Below are 19,968 nucleotides of genomic sequence, written 5' to 3' on the forward strand. Positions count from 1 at the left end.
ATGTCAGCTTAACTCTGGCAAGGTTTATAATCCTCCACCTGCAGTCCTACCACACCTGGTGTCATTTCAGTACTACAGTGTATCCAAAACATCTCTATCAGACTAACAATTTATCTTCTAGATGAGTAAGTCTCAACTGATCAATAGATTTCCTCAATCAGCTGAACTGCTGTCCAGATTCCATGAACAATTTAACTTGGTGATTTGATTCACTTGCCTAATCAGAGGCATATAGTATCCTGTGAGATTCCCTAGTATATGCATGGCATCTGTGTTATCTGGCAAATTCAACGGCGAAGTAAGGTGAGACAGAGTATCTAAGCATTCTTGAACAGCACCAGTAATCCAGAAAAAAAAGGCACCTTAAAAGGCATTTTAAATAGATTAATGGCAGCTTAATTTAAATTTTATTTACATTATTCACATTTATAGCTGAACTTACAGTCTCCCCAAGTTTTGTACAATTGCCTTATTTACATCTAAATCTGTATCTTAATCTTAACCCAAATTCTGCCTGAAGAATAGGATTGAGACTCTTAAACAGAAATACATATCACCATTTTGGATGCAAAATATTCTGTCTAATCTCTACTTGTTGCTCCAGAAGGATTCTGAATTACTTTAGATCTTGTATTACACTTGTACAAATGTCTGGTTGGAGTTAACAAGGTAATTAAATCAGAATTTTTACTTGAGGGTTCCCTTGATAGCTTCAAACATGCCAATTTCATACTCATAATACAGTGCTTCACATCAGTGCCATATCCTTTGCTTCTCTTCTTCAAAAAATAACTTACATTGCAGCTAATAATGAACTAATTTTTCACCAGCCCTAAAATTTGCCTTTAAAACACATACATGAATATTTTTCTAAATGAGTAATTTCTCTCAATGTTTTTTTTCCCTCCTTTTTTTTTTTTTCAATTATACTAGTCCCTACTTAATCATAATGACTTTTTTTCACCCATGGGTTACACAGACAATATTGGAATTAATGTCCTTTTAAGAAATTATTCCAGTGTACATTGAATTATCTGAACCAATGTATTTTCTCATTTAACATACACAGCTGCGAGAGCTTCAATTTTGTACGTATACAATGAAAGGAAAGGATTACTGTGCCACAAGTCAAATGCAGCAGACAAAACTCTTGAAGGTTTAGGCACATAAGGCAGTAGTCTGAACTACTAGTTCAGCAACCAGAGTTTTTTGAGAGAATTCCCTTGAGTACATCCCATAACCTCCAGCAACTGGTATAGAAGGCAGAACTGCAGCAGTTCTGTGCATGACATGTCTTAACCCAAATCTCTAGTGAGATGTTCATAATTAAGCAATCAAATTCCACTCATAAATCTGGGAAGTTAAATTTTTTTTAGTTTTTTGGATACTTTTATACAACAGCAAAAACATTAGAGCTGTCTTAGATTTATTTGACTTAATGATACAGGTTTGCATTAAATTTTTATAAATTTAAGTTTGATCAGTGCTTTAGTCTCTAAATTGACTGTACACCTGACAGTTCTGAAACAGAAGCTGTGTTAGTATGTCACTGAGATTTAACTAATGTGTCTTAACTTCCATTAGACTGTGCTTACTGACTAGCAAATTTAGAGATTTTAACTGGCCAATGCACAGCATGAAGAGCAAGTTTACATATTCCTGAAATCTATCACATAGAGATACTTGGAATTTCAGTGACAAATATAGACATTTACAGTGTGACATATGTTTAGCTAATCTGGTCATTTAGAATGCCTTTACAGTTAAAAGGACACATATCACATAATTAATTTCATCCAGATGTCATAACTTGAAAGACATATGAAATGTGCCTCAAAGGAATCTCTCTCCATTGACTAGATCGGGTTACTGCCTCTCCACTGAATACTCAGCATACCCAGACCTCAATTCATTTTTATGCAAAGGCATCTCTCTGCCTTTTAAAGCAGTCCAAGTTATTCAAGCAGTTGGATTATGCCAGCAGATGTGATCCTACTTCTGCATTGCTTTGTATCAGCAGTTCAAGACAAGGCTGTGAAATTCTGAAACAGTTAAAACACATGTCCTTATATTTAGGTAACTAAATTGTTCCACTTGAATGAGAGTCAAATTCTGATGAAGACAAGTTCAGATATCAGCAATGTAGATATGTATGTGTAAGGTATAGATGTAGAATCATTTCGTGGCCCATGTTTAGATGACCAGTGGCATGTGAAACACCCTACGATGCAAGTGGATTGTCAGATGCCTCTTAGAAGTGACTTGTGCTCCCCTTAGTCTCAGATCATAGATGATATCCTGAAGATATGCTGAGACTCTGCAACCTCTCAGATGGTGTAAATGCCTTTGCTGCTCAAGGACACATTGCTGTCTGCCTGCTCTGTGATGACTTTACCTGATGGAGAACCACTAGGTTCCCTGAGGAAAATCCTCCCACAGGTTCCACATCTACCTCACCACAGCCTGGGAGTTTCACTGGCCTTGGTAACGGCTGTTTGACTGCAGTTAAAAGATTTGGACCATATTTAGCTTGTTTGATGATCTCATGAAGAAAATAAACAGCAAATAGATGCAAAATGTTGTAGGAAAAGAATACAAAATGCATTTTCTGACACTGCATACAAATAATCAAGAAAGCTCACCTATGTGATTGGGCAGGACAATAGAGAAGAATGCTTTAGGTTACATTTTTTCTTCAGACTGGGTGTTTTTAAATCAGAAATTATGAAATTTTTAAAAAAACAATACTACAGAACTTCAATTTTCAATTTTTTGAGCATCTGATTGTCTTAAAAACGTAATTGAAAAAAATGCCAACAAACCAAACTAGACTGGACAGTGATTTAAGAAACAAAATTAAAAAAAGAATTTGTAATATGTATTCTAGATAAACAATGACCAAAGAAGTTTATAAGGGTAGTTCATCTTATTCACAGATTATAAACAATAAATGGAGTTGTTAAAGTTGATACATGCAAGCATAATTCAATATAATCAGACAAAATCAGAAATTAAAATTAAAACTGAATGAGGAAATATTTGCTAACACTCCGATCTATTAGATAGATTCCCAAGGGAAATTAAAGAAAAATGAATGTTGGAGTGGTTTAAAATCCAGTTGTACAAAGCAGTACAGGTAAACCAGCATTAAGGTAACCACAGTGTATCCTAATATATTCAAATGCAAACAATTTTGTGAGCAAAAATTTTAAGAGGCACTAAGGTATTTAGATGTGTCCTTCACATCGATATCCAGGGAAGCACTGGTTCTGGCACTCCATAATCACTTCCTTATTTCAATTAATCAGTTTTTTTTATGCCATCAATTTATAAATTCCATATTTGAAAGAAAATCATGAGGCAGTTTTGAAGTAAAAAAGCTTAATTGCAAACACCTGTTTACCTCATAAAGGTAAATCTAATTTAACATAACACAAATTTAAACTGGGTAATTCCAGCATTTCTATAATGTAATTAGAATTGTAAGTTCTGAATGTAACAGAAGAAATTAACTGAAATTTTATTCTTTCTTCTAACAAAATAGAGCTGAATTTTGATTTGGGAAAAAAGAAGAAAAACAACAACAACAACAACAACAACAACAACCCACCCCATACCAAATCACAGATTAGATACATAATTTATTTATTAAAAAGTACTCGATCTATGCAAAACCCATGAATTTAGGATTTTTTTTTTTTTTTTTTTTAGTTCCCTGGTAACAATTGTAGCAGACCTTTATAAACTACCAAACAGATGCTAAAGAAAGTCTATTGGTCCATAAAATCGCTCTATTAATAACAGAGAGGAAATTAATTTTCCATTTTGTTATCCAGTTTAACATGAATTTCCCAAATATGTGTACAGATGAATAGTAACCTTTCTCCTCAATGTCAGGATTTCTGTTTGCATATCCATAGCTTTCCTCATAGCAAGTCATTTAATAAAGTGGTCATTTTACATATGATAAATAAATCAAAGATACTCTTCAATAGCAAGAGTTTTTCCATTTCCAAATTTGCTGATGTATATTCATACTTACAAAAGATATTTCTATTAAATGAAAATATATTTATTTAAATTTAGTGAAGAGACACAGGTGAGAAAGTAATGGGAGAACTAAAAGTGTTGTTTCTCATGTCTTCTAAAATAAAAATAATTCCATATAGAAAGCATTTAAACATAAGCAAGATATTATTGCATTCTACTTAGGTACTGCTTGGAAAGGATTAATAATTGTACTCTTCTGTAATTTAAGAAAAAAATTATAAACAACTGAGAAACAATGAACAAGGGAACTGTAAGAGCATGATCTGAAATTATAGATAATTGTTTGGGAAATCCATGGAACTTTTATCCATATATTTTGATGGACAGGAAGCATTAAAAAAGAAACAAAGCTTTAGGGTTTGTAAATCCTGAACTTATATCCAGAAATGTCTTTCAGAAAAGACTGATCCTGCTTGGGTTTTTTTTCTGCTGACTTTTTCTAGTTCTAGACAAAAATTGAAGTCTACAGAGATATTCAGAAGCCTATACTGTAATTTAAATCCAAGTGAGCAATCCTTTAAAATAAATCTTATTCAATTATTCATTACCTGGGAATTAATGGGAATCAAAATTTCTGCCTGTAATATTACAGTGTTTCTATTGTTTATAATGTTTCTATTGTTTTGACTGCTTGTTATGGCTATCACATCAGAAATAAGTATTTACAAATTCTCAGGAGAAGGCATTTGTTGAATACAGATCTTCCATTTCTAAAGTAAATATTATGAGAGTGTAAGTGTTAGACAAAAGTCAAACAGCAACAATTTTTTCCCCTTTTATAGATGTTCTTCAAAGAATGAACACTTCTCCTAATTTTTAGGTATTTATGGAAGCTTTAGTTAGTTAACTAGATAAGTAGGTTTCAGCTTCCCAAATATACCTACTTTAAGACAAGTAGAAAAAAAAAATTAAAAATATCTGTTCTGCCCCTTTTCTTCGGTGTCTCTGATTGGCTAACTGTGCTCTACTGGCCATATGGGATCCACCCAAGAGTACTGATGGAGCTGGCAGTAGAACTTGCTGAGCCACTTAAGTCTTTTACCAGCAGTCCTGCCTAACCAGAGAGTCACAGCTGACTGGAAGTTGGTGACTATGACACCCACCTGCAAAACAAGTTGGAAGGAGGATCCATATAACTCCAGGCTTATCAGCCTGACCTCAGTGCCAGGGAAGACAGTGGGGCAGATCGTCTTGGGTGCCATCATGCAGCACGTGCAGGACGACCAGGCAATCAGACCCAGCCAGAACATGTTTGTGAAAGGTAAGCCCTGCTCAACCAACTTGATCTTCTATGACAAAATTACAGGCTTAGGGGATGAAGGGAAGGCTGTTGTCTACCTAGACTTTAGTAAAGCCTTTGACGCTGTCTTCCTCAGCATTCTCCTGGAGAAACTGTCTTCTCATGGCTTGGATGGATGCACTACTCCTTGGGTGAAAGATTGGCTGGATGGCTGGGCTCAGAGAGTGGTGGTGAATGGAGTTACATCCAGCTGTGGGACAGTCACAAGATGAGTTCCCCAGGGCTCAGTATTTTGGACAAACCTATTTAATATCTTTATCTGTGATCTGGATGAGGGGATTGAGTGCCCGCCCAGTCAGTTTACAGATGATACCAGAAGGGTGGCAGTTTTGAACCACTGGGGGGTAGGAAGGCTCTGCAGACAGATCTGGACAGGCTGGATTTGTTGTCAGACAGCAACAGTATGAGTTCAACGAGGCCAAGTATCAGGTCCTGCACTTGGGTCACAACCCATGCAGTACCACAGGCTAGGGAAAGAGTGGCTGGAAAGCTATTTATTAGGCTGTAACTGAAAATAAAGAATAGATATCAAGCTCACATATGAATTCCTACATCATTGAAGGCAACTTAAGCAGAAATCCCAAACCCTTGTAGTCTGGCTGTGGAATATACATCCAGTTTTCTCTATGACCAGTAGCTTAATCCTATCTGCTGCTCTGTAACATGCAGGCTTCTTCTGAGGTCTCTTGTGAGTATCTTGTGATGACTGTCTGAAGGGGAACATACGTCCAGGCAACTGAATCATGTCGTTTATATTTTGAGACAAGAGAAAATGGCCTCAAGCTGCACTGGGGGGCTTCAGGTTGGACATCAGGAAGAATTTCTTCGCTGAAAGGGTTGTCAGACATTGCAATGAGCTGCCCAACAAGGTGGTGGAGTCACCATCCCTATAAGAGTTCAAGAAATGGCTGGACACAGCACTTATTGCCATGGTCTAGTTGACATGGTGGTGTCCAGCCAAAGGCTGAACTTGATGATACTAGAGATCTTTTCCAATCTAAATGATTGTATGATTCTATGATTAAAATATAAGATACTAAAGGACTCAGTGTACTGATAATTTGGTTATCCAAATAAATATTTAAATTTAAAATAAAGTGCAACTAAAACTAAGTAGGTGTATATCTAAGTTCTAAAATACAATAGAAGGTCTTGAACTCGGTGGGAGCAGTCGATCTGGCTTATAAAGCCATTCCATCTTTAAAGCTCATGAAATGCCTGTTTTGAAGAACAATGATGGAAATAGTGCACTCAGGTTATGGATATATGATCCTCTTCCTATTTTCTAAAACCCCGATAACCAAAGGGTTATTATCCTTCTCTTTCTACCTGATAAGTGAAATAGGATTAAAAAGATTGAAAAAGCATAAAAGAATATAAATTCCTTTCCCCTGTATTCTAATATTCTAATAGTCTTTGAAATTCTAATCATCTTCATGCCTCTAAGACAGAGATAGGTAGAAGAAATCACATAAAGAAATTATAAATCACATGAGACAGTGTCAAACCTCCTCAGTAAGCATTCCTGGGCTAATACAATGCTTCAGGCATCTGGTAAAGAAAGTATGCTTTCCATCACACTTTGTAAAGCTCATCAAGTAATTAGGAATACTCCAAATTTACAATAATTGCAATTGAAAGGAAACACAGAAGCAAAATCTTCAGAACCCAAAATTTCGGGGTAATGGATGGGAGGTGAAAAGACATCATGGATGTTTTTTTCTGATAATAAAATTTCTGATAATAAAATAGGCAGCAATATGAAACTTATTGAAAAGATTCATAATTGGAGTAAAGATGAGGCAGGATTAGGAAACACAAGTTCCTGTATCAACTTAACTGTGTTCCAATGTGGTGAAGGCAAACTACACTCTGTGCCACATTAATTAGCAGAAGCATACCTGGAATATTGAGGGTAGTGATTATTCAGCATTGGTGAGGCCACATACAAGATACTGTTCTGTTCTCCCTGTACAGGAGAGGTGTTGACAAACTGGAATAAATCCAATGTAGGCCACCAAGATGCTTAGAGGGATGAAGTTCTTGCAGTATATGAGGAGAGACAGAGACAAAGAACTGATCTGCTCTACTTCGAGAAGGAAAGATTAAAGGGGGATTGTTTTCTACAACAATTTAACAAAGGACTGCAAATAAAACAGATTCAGATGCTGGTTGTATGATTCTAATTGGAAAAGGCTTAAACTGAGCTGTGGGTGTTTTTTATTTTTATTTTGTTTTTCAGAAGAAAAATAGTGAATACTTAAAAAAATTAAAATGTTTGTAATCAGTAAATTTTAGATAAAAATGTGATTCCTTGCTGTTAGATGGACCACATATCCAGTAGCTTTCCTAAGATTAGAGAGGACATGTCATAGTTTTCCAGACTCTGTTGTGGTGCAAATAGTTTCACTATAGCTAACACTGATTTATACTTAGGCTAGAAAAACCCATGTATTTTCATAAACATATATGCTATTGATTTATGGAAATAGAAAAGTGCAGTGGCTGAGCAGGCTGAGGTCTCAGGCTCACTTGTTATTATTCATGGAAAAAAAGGGACTATTTTACTTTGCCATGGAAAGTGAACAGAGCTGGTAAATACAAACCATCTGTAGCTTTACTTTCAGTATTAATGTAAAGGCTCTTCATCAGATCTGTTATTCATGGGCGAGTTTCATCAGCAGAACTTCTCCAAGGAAAAGTGGGTATATGGCAGAATGGCTCAGGACACAATACATGGATTTAATATCAAAGACTGAGACTATGCTCCACATTGGCTGCTTTCTGTTGCCTTTAAAATAAGTCTGCATGTGTGTGTCTGTATATAAAGTTACATAGTTTTGTTTTGGGTCTTTTGGGGGTTTTGGGGTTTTTTTGGTTGGTTTGGGGGGGGCAGTTTGCTTTGTTTTGGTTTTTTGTTTGGTTGCTTTTTTTGGTTTTTTTGGTTCTAGTTTTTGGGGTGATTTTTGAAGTCTATCTGCTCTTTTCAGAAATTTGCTATGATTTTGGAACTGTCCACAATTAAAGCATGTTGTGGAAAACATTTTGTGTTGTTAGCAATTTTCCTCAGTGCAATTTACAAAAATAGTGTAATTTAGTAAGATTTCCTTAAACATTTCAATTGTGCAACACAGAGACTTACAGTCCTCGCTCTTCTCTGTAGCTTTTCCTTTCAAATACTCTGAAGAGCAAGACACTGTTGCTGTGGGAAATCAGGAGTTATTTTTCATTTTATTGGAGAATTGGCTTGCAAGCTTGTCCTTAGGTAAAATATTTTCAACTATTTATCCTTTGAGATGCAAATATCAGCAAACATTCTGTATTAGAAAGGAACAATAAACACCAATGCAAAAAGTGGTATATGACACTGTGCCATACAGTGGGATTTTATTTTCCTTTTCACTTTCCTGAACTGCCCTTCTTTGCTCTTCCCTTGGACTTGTTCCATTATTAATGAAAGGGATATTTTATTCTAAAATACTTTTAATATTAATTATCTTTCTTGACTTCTAATACATTCAGTGAAAGTCTCAGCTCTATAAACATAAAATTAATTCATGTTAAATTCAGATAAGCTACTCTGAAATATTCAGTTTAGATTTTGGTTGATATTCAATAAATCTTGATTAAGAATCAAGGATTCTATTACACTCTTTTCTTTTTGTTTGTTTTTTCACACATTAAGTAGACGCTATAGCATTTTCTTGTTTATTTTAAATTTTTCTGTATATACAAGAGTTTTTACTTATCATTTTTTATATATAGTTCAAGGACAAAATGTCTATATACTGATGAACTAAATTTTGTTAATATTATGCTTGATTTAAAATCTATTAAAATCTATTTTTGAATCCAGAAAATATTCCATTTCAGTCATTCAGGACCATTTGTAAATGATCCCAGACAAAAACATGAGAAATCCATTTATGACAATGAAATCTAAAATCCTCTAAAATGTTGTTCTAGAAGCAATCAGTAAAATCTTCTCAGTTGTCAAAGATGTCTTAATTCTTTGGAGCAAGTTAGAAAATAAATGGGAAAATATGCAGTTCTCAGTGACAGAGGGAAACTGAAGACTTGGGCTTGTTGCAGGTTTATATAAATATTTTGACTTAATGTTTTAATTTTCTGAATGTACATCTTGTGCACTCTGACACTTAGAACACAGGTAAATACAGTTGCATGCATATACCCTAATCAATGGATATTTTCTTACATTATTTCCCATTTAACTTTCCTTTCAGAATTTCCTAGCATTTCATTTCTTTAGTGCAAATCTAGGAGCAGGGCTTTTTTGTGTTTCAAAAAAATTCTGCCCAGGCCCATTTAGCTCAGATTCTGTCTTGAGTACATCATAAACAACTTAGACCATTAAGGCAATTTTAATCCTCGAGGGAAGCAGTGAAGCATAATTTTCTTGTTCTTTAGTAAGTTCTACCTAGTAAGATACAACATAAATTTCTTTTAATTGCCACTTTATATGTAGCATGAATATCACAGCTGAAAACAGTTCTTAAAAATAAATTGAGATCATATATCAGCTAGACAACTTGTTTCAGAAAAATCTCGTTCTAGAGTTCTCATTTTTTTCTAATTCTTCAAAGCTAAAAATAAAAAAAAGTCAAATCAGATTTCAGTAGATAAAAAAGTGAATTAACCTGAGGATCCTTGAGGGTTCTTTGACATACTATTTGACCTCTAAGAAACTAGTTTGTTTGGGGTTTTTTAACTGTCAGATTTTTGAGGTATAACTGTCCTAAGAAGTTAGGCCCAGGTGCTATGCTGCAGGACTTGTTGCACACCCTTTGAGCTTTAAGAGATAAACAGGCTGATAGTCACGTGGAAGTGCACCAGCTTTCCCCTTGTTCCTTCTTTCCCCATTACACATTTGTAGAAAGGATGGGTGACTGATATCTGTGGTTTTGAAAGCATACAGCACATATAAAAAAATGCAGAAGAAGCGAAAGCATTAGTTCTTTTACATACTTAGACTTTAATGCATCACTAAGAGATGTTAGCATCCTGGTCTTGATCAAAGCAGTTAAAGTATTTCGGTCTGAAGACATTTTAGTGAATTTAATTGACACAAATGACTTTGTAAGGTTAAAAAAATTCAGAAAAATATTATATGGATTTATTGAAGATTCTTCAGATAATTCTTTTTTAAAAAAAATAAAGTGAAAACATTTCGAAAGGCAGACATTAGCAATTTGTCCTATAGTTAATCTTCTGTAGTGTAGACTGTGTTGATGAATCACATGAGTATGTAGGAATATTTCAATTTAGCAAATACATGTCACTAAATAATTCTAAGTTCCAGGGTATGGCACTTAAATAGAAAATTCTAAAAAAACAGCTTTTCCAGATGTTTCCTTTAGTTGTAATTGAAGTAGAGAAAGCAAGTTTCAGAATAATGCTTATGAAAATAGGAATACAGAAACAACATTTATTTATCAAGTCAGAATGACCTAAATAAACCATTCCAGAAAATATTCCAGATGCCACAGCAGTAGCTACTCACCTGAGTCACAACAAAAATCCTTGCCCTCTGCGTACAAATATATTCAGAATGTGTATGTCTGAAGGAGAGTGTAATTTAATGAATTTTAAAGTTCATGTTATTTTGAATGATTTGTCCCTAACTGTTTTGATAGATTCCTTCTATCCTCACTGGCCCCCCCACCCCTTCAAACAGTGATGTACCAAGAATATTAAAGCTGGATATTAAATTAAGTGACCAAATAAGTATTGAATTTATAATTAATGGGAAAGTTGTTCTGTGCTAATTTCGTTACAGTATATTTTTAGATAAATATTGGGAGGTTATTTTGCCAAGTAGGCTCTTTCTTGCTAATTTTCTAGCTTAAACATATTTTTTCACATCAGCAACTTCACAAATACCCTTGAGGGACCTTAATTTCCTTTATCTTTTTTGACAAATAGCAGTTCTTTTTCCTCCCTTGTCCCAATGATTATTCTCAGACAAAAGCATGAAACTTTCTGAACAAGACAATAACATGATGTTTAGGTTGTTATCTAACCTCATGGTTGTTTTGGACATTCTTAAGTTATTTTATGCTTTAACCTGCTTAAAGCCTAAGAATAGAGTTCTCTTTTACATAAATCTAGGGTCAGGTTAGAATATGCACTGTAAGAACCCTTCGATGCTGTAGTTCAACCCTCATAATTAGAAAAGGATATGATGAGTAACAATAAACAGAGTATGTGTGGCAACAGATACTGGAAACTCAAAGTACCTTACTTATGCATAATTAATTTCATGTTTCCATGTCATTTTTTGCATATTCACAGCAGGCTTAACTCAGATGTTACCAGTCTAAATACTTCCTTTAAGTACCTTTGGTAAGAAAATAAGTCTTCATTAAGAACAGAATTAACCAAGTAGGGGAGGAGGAAAGGGAAAGGGAAAGGGAAGGAAAGGGAAAGGGAAGGAAAGGGAAAGGGAAGGAAAGGGAAAGGAAAGGGAAAGGGAAAGGGAAAGGGAAAGGGAAAGGGAAAGGGAAAGGGAAAGGGAAAGGGAAAGGGAAAGGGAAAGGGAAAGGGAAAGGGAAAGGGAAAGGGAAAGGGAAAGGGAAAGGGAAGGGAAAGGGAAGGGAAGGGAAGGGAAGGGAAGGGAAAGGAAAGGAAGGAAAGGAAAGGAAAGGGAAGGAAAGGAAAGGAAGGAAAGGAAAGGAAAGGAAAGGAAAGGAAAGGAAAGGAAAGGAAAGGAAAGGAAAGGAAAGGAAAGGAAAGGAAAGGAAAGGAAAGGAAAGGAAAGGAAAGGAAAGGAAAGGAAAGGAAAGGAAAGGAAAGGAAAGGAAAGGAAAGGAAGAAGGAAAAGAAAGAAAGAAAGAGGAAAAAAAAAAAGAAAAAGAAAGGGACTTATAGAGACACAAAGATCACTCTCAAGTTTGTGATTTAAATGACAATTAGAATATTTTTCAGGATTTCTTCCCCTTTTACAGACTCCAGTGAAGTGAGTAGAAGTTGCATACCAGAATGAAGAGTCATTGGCTTCCTACTATTTTGAACTTCTCTATTGGAGAACCTCGAACTTCTTTTTTTAGTAGTCCTTAGTAAGACGGTTGTAACAGTCATTAATGTTTGTGTAGAAGAAAATATAAGATCCTGAATAAATAAGAGATACTTTAACAGAGAAAATGCAGAAGAAAGGCATGGTCCTAAGACTGAAGTGTTTCCAGAGAGAAGGTACATGAGTGTTGGGTGGAGCTCTGCTGCCACTATTTTTGGTAGCTTTGCAGCAGTGATGAACTGCATGTGAGAGCAGACAGTCTGAGCCTGAACCCTGGCATTCTGAATTCACAAGTGAAAATGCAAAATTAGAGCTAAGTCTCAAACTACTTTTATACTCATTAAATTCAAAATGGGTCATTTTTAATAATGAGATTTTGCAGCTATTTAGTAACTGATCATTTTGCCAGTTTTAATTAATTCCAATTTCAAAGACAAAGTTTTGAATATGCATGGCAGAATTGGAAATTAGGCTTACCTTCACTGGTTTACAGCAATAGTTTATGTGTCACTGGTTATAGAGAATTAGTCCTCTCTCAGAAATTTAGAGTACTGTAGGATCAAGACATGATCCAGGGTAAGTCTGTATTTCCTCTAGAGATGATGGATACTTTCTTTTTATTTTGTGTATTCTCTCAGCCTTCCAGGATTAGCCCTTTACTTTGACCTTCTTCCCGTGTATTGTGAATACTCTGTTGAGAAACAGAAACAGAGATGGAACACCATACATGATATTGTGTCACTAATTTCTGATTTTAAAATAGTTGCCCCCTTGCCCATGATGGCTGTAATGGACTACTATTTTCAATACTGTCTACAGCCCCATCTGCCAAATAAATTACCTTAAAGATTAGCCCAAGAGTCTACAGTTACTCAGCAAAGGAAATTTTTTCAACCAACCAGCTTGGCAATCAAAGAAAGAAGGCTCTGCCTTTACAAGGTAATTTCTACAGCTAGCGGACACACACTTCTCTTCCAGAAAAAGAAAAAAAAAAGGGAATTGACCCATGTGAAGGAAAAAATCCTCTTTTTTAACCTGAACAATGACAGTGATCCTCTGTGTTCCAGGAAAGACAAGATTAGGATATTGATAGAAATTTCTCTGTCTCTGACTTCCTTTAAGAGTTTCTACCCTTTCAGACTGCAAAGATAGCTTTGATAAACACATTCTGAATTTTCTGAGTATGTGAATTCAGAGGCATCACCCGACATGCTCATCTCTTGCCAGAATATACTTCTGAATTTCAACTATAATGGTAAATTGCATTCCCATGTCTCAAAACACAAAAATTATTGCACACAGCCTGAACAGAATTAAAATTAATGAATGAAAGGATAGAAATCCCACTTGGTGCCTGGAGAAATAAAATCTTATCTTGAATGTGTTTTGTTTACTATTGCTGTCCTTACATACATAGTTTTTGTAGTACTTATACTATCTCAGTATACAAGATAATTCTTGCACATCAAGTGAGATATGGCTTTCCTCTAAGGAGTTCCAAAATCTAATTTGTATAGATTAAAAGTACTTAAAGCTATAAATATGATAATGTGACAAGGAAGAAGTATGGCAATTTCATTCAGAGAAGTGTATTTTTAAAATAATTTTAAATACAGATTTTTTCTTTCCTACTCTGTTTTTGTCTTCCAGTACCATGCCCTACACTGAAAAATCAAATATTTCCTTGCTTCCTTCAGGGGTTTTATTCCAGTACAGCACAACATAGTCCAAGGAAAAAAGTTACACAATATGAATCTTAAATGTGTTGAATTCTACTCTCAACAGAGTTTCTATTGCTGAGCTTTGCTTCTGTTGAACAGAGAACAGCAGTGTCCCCATTTCTAACTCTTGGCTGTGCACAGTATGTCCTGAAGTTCTTTTTGTATGTGTGGGCAGGAAAAAAAAGACAGTGTGTATCTTCTAAGGAATATCACATATTCTTTCCTGTGGACCAATCTGTCTTCCCTTGATGGTATCTAAAAAAACCCCTACTCACCTAACTTTCTACTCTCTTTCTAAAGTTTTGCTCCCAGAGAAACATTTCTCTTGTAAAAAGCATAAGCATATCTTTTCAAACTATAGAGATTAATAAAATTAGAATAGCAGTGAGATGTCATTGTCTTCTGAAACCATATGAATATTGACAGAAGAAGAATCTTATTTAAAAATGCTGGGTTTTTTTAAAATCAGGAATAAAGGCCAGATAACTTGAGGTATGAATTAAAAAATATTTCATGTCTCTTTTTAAAAAATAAAATATACTATTTTGCTGTTGGTTGGATTTAGGAGACTAGATGTTGCATCATTTTATTTCCTGTTTATAGAGTATTTAGAATGGCTGGCACATTTGGATGGATGTGGCAGGACATCCCCCCTCTCTCATGGCTGGGCATTTGAAAGTGATAACTCAGGCCAGACTAATACCCAGCAAGGAGCCAGAGAGCTCAGCAGGATGTCACCTCCAGGCCCCCGGAAGTCTGAGACCAAGCCCTCAGTACACATCTTAGTCTGGAAAGCAAATGTGGGAGGAGATGAAAGAAATATTTTTGACCAAAAGACATGGTTGTTGTGTCTATAAAAGCCCACACAATTGTCACAGCGGCAGAAGTCTCTTACACACTCCTCTGGAATGTGTGAGAAGATTTCTCCCCAAAGCTGGATGCAGTTTTGAGGCTACTTTTCCGGAAATTGAGGGAAAAGACTTCGATGTGTACCCCATCAAGAACTGGATGGTAAGAAACATGGAATCCTAAGTTATACTATTTCTTAGCTAGCTCTAATTTTAATGGTACCTTTAATTCTGTGTGTATATACAAGTATCTTCTTTTGTTTTATCCCTGTGTATTAATAGTCTGTTTTGTCTTATGTCTGTTAGTTCCAGGTCTATTAATAAATAATTCATTTTATAATAGACAGAATCAGCCATTATTAAAGAACTTGTGGATGAGAGTGGATTTTGGGGGGCTGGCCACCTCATTAACGTGACTGCCTGCTGCCAGATGGCTGGGCAACAGACAGGAGCTGATTTAAATTTACATCATCCATGTAACATCAAAGGCTCATGGTATTTTCTTTCTCAAGAGGTCATGGCAATATCATATTTTTGCCATGAGAGAAAGCAGCATCACTTTAATGCATAATAGTATGAAAGAAAATTTATATAAACGGTGGCTATGAAAATACACTTTAAAACTGAAAATAATACCTTTACAGCCTACTCATCTGAAAGACAGTTGTTGCATACTCTCAATATTCGTAATAGTGAAGAAATAATCTAGGAATAAATCACAAGGCATTTATGTTATTTTTGACAATCCCCTAATCCTGGCATGCATCTTTGCCTTCAGCCATCCTGTAATACTCATTTGGCAAAATGCCAACAACCTAATTCCTACAACCATTCATAATATTGTTATCATGCATTGATTTTTAAAGTGCTTGTTACTCAACCCTCACAAAAGTTATCACCTGAAAGAAAGAATGGTCCAGAGATCTTAAGTTAAGCCCAGGATTTTATCTGAATTCTCTGTTAAAAGTCTGTTCACATGATCTTCCTCAGATGGACTATACCCCACAAAGAGTGGCATCTTGCTTTAACAAATGAGCCAAACCTCTTAACACAATTTTTAATTTCAGACTCAGCCATAGAAGTGTAGAATTCTTAGGAAAGAGCTGGTATTTGCTTTATGGTCCAGAAAACAGTTTAGTTGTGTCAGTTTGAATGACAGACATATCCAGAATTGGAACTACTGCAAGCAGATTTACTTACATGGTTTTTAAACCTGCAATAACTTTGGGCCTATTGCCCCAAACAGCTGAGAGAGATTAAAATGTTAACGATAACAGATAATGAAAACAATTATATTTTACTGTCTTACATTATTATATTGGGGAAAGCTACTTAGACATCCTAAATTTGAGTCTAGCCCATATAATAGCAGTCTTTTCATTCAGAATTGATATAAACCCAGCCAAACTCTATTAGGAAATAATAGACTGAAACAACAGGTCATATACTGGAAGAATAGATTTAATTCTAAGATTTAAAATAGCTGATGTGAACATGAGGCACTGATTATACATGCTTTTTTTGTGAAAGACAATGGTCATAAAGAGGTTAGGAAGAGCGCAGGTTATGCAGAGGATATGTAACTGGTTGGGAAAAACAAGAGATTTTTGGATAAGGTGGATAAAATTATACTTAGAAAAATTCTACTGTTTTCAGTTTCAGGTTGTTTTTTTTTTAAGGAGCTAATTTACATACACTTCATAACTTTTAAACTTTGTTAGTTTTGTCTTTCTTCTTTTTTATTTCTTTGCTTTTTCTTATATAGTGCAATCCTGGAGCCAGAGATTCTGTACAGTTGTACCAATAACACTGTAATAGCACTGATTCTATATGTACTGAAAATAGATTTGGAATAAAAACAGTAAGTAATTATCATATTATGACTACATTACAAATCTTGATATGAGTAAAAGTATAATTAAAAGTTGAGAACTGGGGAAAGATACAATTTTTTTTAAAACCTTTTTTTTAACTGAATGTTGGAAATTCCAATTTTAGATTTGTATAGATGTATATAGGAAGAATTTAATATGGACTATTCGGTCCAAATTCTTGTTCTGCAGGCTTATCTGTGAAAAGATCATCCTTCTTCCTCCTTAGAAATCTGCAAAAGACTTGTACTCCCCCAGATACAACAAAGCACATGCATACATGCATGCACACTCACAGATCTTATTGCTGTTTTCTTAGGATGTTTGCTTTGTATACTAGAGAATATGAAATTTTTTTTGTGATAACTTTTCTGTAATTATTAAGCTATTATTACAAGATACTTCTGCTGTTCCATGAAAAATGACACAAAAAAAAAAATACAGATGTCCTCTTAATTTTTGTTCATCATATGTGAGGGGCATTTACTAGAACTTCACTTAGTCTACTAGTTTCTGAAATACTTACTCTGTTCGTAGTTATTATACATCTTTCTCTGTTCACTGATGGCATGAAAACACAACCTCAACTGGTCATTTGTTTTCTATTTTTTAAAACCCCTGGAAATATCCCAAAAGAAAGAGTGTTGTGTGAACCTGGTTGCTTTGAATGGTAATGTGGCAGCTGCCTTAGGTAACATTCTTCTGGAGATGCTGCCTGCAGAGTTGCTGTCTTCACTGGAAAGATGACATCGTTTATTCTGGGTTGATTAACAGCTAGAATCCATCAGGTTTTCAGGGCTAATGTCTTTAGAAGAAGGATATAAATTCCTGGCTTTGTGCTATCAGGAAGTGACATTCAAATTTCTAATATTATCTGCACACACCCTTGTGGCTGCAGCATAAACAGCTATCCAGGTTCTTCTAGGTACTCTGTCCTTCAGGCCAGTTTCCTGAGCTGCCATGCAGACAGGACAAAGGTCCCACAGCAAAACATTTTAGTTCACTAAAAAGGTTTGATTTCATCTGGTTGTCAGCAAATCTACTATGAAAAAAGTACTGCCATTTAAACTGAAATTTTAATAGAGCAAATTAGTTTTCAGCATGTTACAAAGTACCTTTAAATAAAACATTATTTTTGAAACACATATAAGAAGCATTAGAGGAAATACTTTCTTTTTTTATTATTAAAAACTTCTATTATTAATTAATAACAATGTTAATGAGCATCTTAAAATATGTAGGGAGATTACCGTATTTCAAATGCAGTGAAACTTGGGACACGTTATATCAGATCATTGCCAGCATCACTGATTTCTCCAAAACACAAGTGGGATACTGCTGTCTGGGAAATAATTACAGTAGTAATATTTTTCCTTTTTTCTTTTTTTTCCTTTTTCACACAAGTAATTACTGAGGAAATCAAATTTCTGTTTGAAACACACTATATATGCAACATTCTTAGAAATTCAAACGTGGTTTGTTATTAGTGGAATGTAGTTCTCACTAGAGAAACCAATTTGTTCATAAAGATTAGCTCTGTAAAAAGTAAACTGTTCCCACAATCTTGTTTATGCTCAAACAGAAAATGCATTTAAGGTATAAAGCTAAGAATTCATTATTATTATCATTATTATTTAAATATTAAAAATCTAATTAAAAAATAATTTTTAGTCTAGATCTAATTATTACACAAAAAAGGCAAATAGTAATACTTACAATATTTCCCTATAGAGAAGATCTCAATAGCAATAATCATACCATTAAAATTGTAACTTACATATTTATCGTTACCATTCCTTTTTCTTGAGGTTACGCTCACCTTTTCATTGCTCCCCCAGGTCTTAAAGCCAGTGGTTTCAGCAGCTGGAGTGGGAAGCAAACACACTTCTGGAGTTCTTCATCAGATAATATATCCTGTTGACGTACATATTTTCTTCCACGCTTTAGGATCAACTTGGTGTCACTTTCATGTGTTAACTGTTTTTTACTTTACTGGTCTCCATGTCTGACTTTTGTATATTTTAGATACTTTTTCTCCTTAATCTTTGCTACCATTAAACCAATTTTTTTTTCCACCTTCATTTACATTTCTTTAACTGACATTTTATGAATTACTTCTATCTGTGAGTTTTCCAGTGCCAGACCTATACCCCATGTTTTATCACTCCACCTCTCTGCTCCTCTACCCTACACACTTGTCTCAGCTTGTCGTACATATCAGGGCAGTATTTCTGTATACTACAACATTGTGTTAAGAGTTACAAATATCACTCATAGATTAATGTTTATTATGGCTGTAAAACTCTGGTATCTTTATAAAAATAAACAAGAATAAAACAAATTAGCCACAGATACTTCTTCAAGTAGAGAAATTAGCATCACACCTACACCAAGAAAACAAAACTGCAGGCATATAAAGTTCAGACAGATCTCATCTGACAAGACTCAGTCCTGAGGACTTCCAAAGGTAGTACACCACCTATGGCCTGTCATAGCAGTGACAATATTACAGCGCTACACGACAAACAGACTATGTATCACTAAATTTCAATTTAACTCCTTATAGGAAAGAAATAGAACTTTTTCAGGACTTCTTCTATATGGTGAATTTTACACTATGAGAAACTATCCTATCTAAAAATAACTTCTATGTTATGTTTCTTTTTAGGAATTCTTAAGCAAATAGGTACTCTTTTTTTTTTTTTTACCAAAGGAAGGAAAAAGCCAATGAAAGAAATAACTCACCATTGGTGAAATCTAGAAAATCACCAGGAAAAATTGCACAGCTTTTGATTATTCCAAAACAGAAGGCTGATAAAGTAAAGCAAAAGGACAGGATTCAGGTACCTTAATAGATGACACAGATATTAGTTACCCCCTTGCTGAAAAACTATTTTCAATGTCCAAGGTATCACTTCTGAGGTATGGTAACTTTATACACCTAAACTTCTGTAAGATTTTAAAAAATGGCAAGAGATTTCTGAATTTTCTTTTTCACCAGGTTTTAAAAACTCCAACACTATTTGTCCAGGTAGATAATGGGCAGAGTTTGCTAGCCTGTTAGATATGTTTAATAACAAGACGGTCATAAATTACTAATTTGTTTAACTTTCACAGGGAAATGACAATGGGACCTGAAAACAGC

The 19,968-nt window shown here is 34.8% G+C and overlaps 1 long non-coding RNA gene across 1 annotated transcript; it reads left to right on the forward strand.

The window, feature by feature from the left end:
• The first annotated feature begins 14,982 nt into the window (after window positions 1-14,982).
• LOC109143936 lies at window positions 14,983-19,144 on the forward strand. The gene is made up of 3 exons (XR_002044342.1): window positions 14,983-15,115; window positions 16,718-16,813; window positions 18,662-19,144. It is a non-coding gene; the product is annotated as an uncharacterized LOC109143936 (long non-coding RNA).
• Window positions 19,145-19,968: the final 824 nt, after the last annotated feature.

Source organism: Corvus cornix, chromosome 1 (assembly GCF_000738735.6).
Source record: "Corvus cornix cornix isolate S_Up_H32 chromosome 1, ASM73873v5, whole genome shotgun sequence".
Taxonomy (NCBI): domain Eukaryota; kingdom Metazoa; phylum Chordata; class Aves; order Passeriformes; family Corvidae; genus Corvus; species Corvus cornix.